This window comes from Euprymna scolopes, chromosome 2 (genome assembly GCF_053919585.1).
Source record: "Euprymna scolopes isolate OS-2025 chromosome 2, ASM5391958v1, whole genome shotgun sequence".
Taxonomy (NCBI): Eukaryota; Metazoa; Mollusca; class Cephalopoda; order Sepiida; family Sepiolidae; genus Euprymna; species Euprymna scolopes.
The window spans coordinates 146,996,851-146,998,740 of NC_136483.1; the positions used below are offsets into that span (position 1 = coordinate 146,996,851).

Here is a 1,890-nt window from a genome sequence, read left to right on the forward strand (position 1 = left end):
TATATATATATATATATATATATATATATATATATATACACATACATACATACATATATATACACATACATACATACACACATACATACATATATATACACATACATACATATATATACACATACATACATATATATACACATACATACATACATATATATACACATACATACATACATATATATATATATATATATATATATATATATATATATATATATATATATATATATATATATATATATATATATATATATATATATATATATAAACACGCAAATGTCGAGTAGTATCACGGCTATCTCGGTGGTCGTGGTAGTACGCACTAACATTCACAGACTAAGATAATAAAATGACGTTTTAAATTGAACGCACTATTCACAACCACGTGATGTTCTGACGTCATAGTCCCGGGTATAAATAGTATGAAATCATCTGCGCTTAGCCTTAGGACACGGAGTTTTCTTAACGCTACTGCATTAACGGGTCGTGAAACCAAACGAAAAAAAAAAAATGGATAACATAACTTTTTATTGGGGTTCTGGCAGCTGTCCTTGCTGGCAGGTTATGCTTGTGTTAGAAGAGAAAGGTCTTCCTTTCAACTCTAAATTGATATCCTTCGATAAAAAAGAACACAAAAGCGACGAGATTACGGCTTTGAACCCTAGGGGCCAAGTACCGACCATGCTTATTAAAAAGGATGGCGTCGCCGAACCGATCGTTATTAATGAATCCGTAGCTGCTTGCCAGTATCTGCAAGCAATGTGGCCTGATAAAGGCACCCGACTGTTACCCAAGGCCGAAACTAACCCCACGGAACTGGCTAGAGTATTACAAAGAGCCTATGAAACTTGCAACGTTTTCCAGAAGGGATTTAAGGATATCTTGTACTACAGATGGTTCACTCCAGCCGATGAAATAAACGAAGAGTTGCTGCAGAAGCGTTATAAAATCCTCGCCGAGGAACTGACAATCTGGGAGGGTTTACTGAAGGCCCGCGGTGAGCCCGGTAAAGTTTACCTTGCATCTGAGAGCATGTCTATGGCCGACGTCATGTTTTTCCCTTATGTCGCCTTTCTGGTGCGGATGGGCTTGAAATTAGACAATGACCGTTTCCCCTGCCTTGCCGGCTATTATGAATTCCTGAAAGAGAGAGAAAGTGTGAAAAAGTCTTGGCCTCCTCACTGGACCAGCGGAGCAAAACCCGAGAAGCAACCCATGGCAAGCGTGTAAAGAGGAATATCTGGATAGTGGACACTATGCTGCCTTATAATATATATACATTTTCAGTCATTATATACTTTCTACTAACTCTACCATTGTTCAAAAATACTTTTTCTAGGGCATTATTAAAGTAGTGGTACATTGTAGTGTTAAAAAAATCGCACTGTATTTTAATGGTTCAGTGGTTCTGGTTCACACCGCTTAATAATCAAAATAAATCTTTTATGCATAAACATAAATTTTGAATGCTTGTTATCTATTTCTTGTGAATTGATCTTTTAAACCAACGCATTTCAGGTGAAAACATTGCATACTTACGTCTCATGTCAGTTTTTTTTTTTTTTTTTTTTTTTTTTTTTTTCCTTCTCGAATGTAAAATGGGCATTTCAGAAAATGTTAGGGTACTTCACGGGGAATGTGGACCCTGCGTAAACTGGGTTTAATTTAATGGCTGCTCCTTGAGGTTTTTCACTTTCTTATACTTTTTTTTAATTGAGTGTATCTTTTGAAATTTTAAAAATTTCTTTTAAATCTGATTCATACTTTTATTTCGTGCTTGTTTTTATTTTATTTTTATATTTTCCCCACAATACTTTTTTTGGTGCTAGTGCACTTACTGATCCGCGCTATTTTTTTTTTTTTTCTTTTATGCATTCAAGTAATGGT

The 1,890-nt window shown here is 34.9% G+C and overlaps 1 pseudogene across 1 annotated transcript; it reads left to right on the forward strand.

Annotated features, from left to right (window-relative positions):
• Window positions 1–290: 290 nt before the first annotated feature.
• Window positions 291–1,463, forward strand: LOC145297351 (glutathione S-transferase A pseudogene; annotated as a pseudogene). The gene has a single exon (XR_013870208.1). The product of XR_013870208.1 is annotated as a glutathione S-transferase A pseudogene (transcript).
• Window positions 1,464–1,890: the final 427 nt, after the last annotated feature.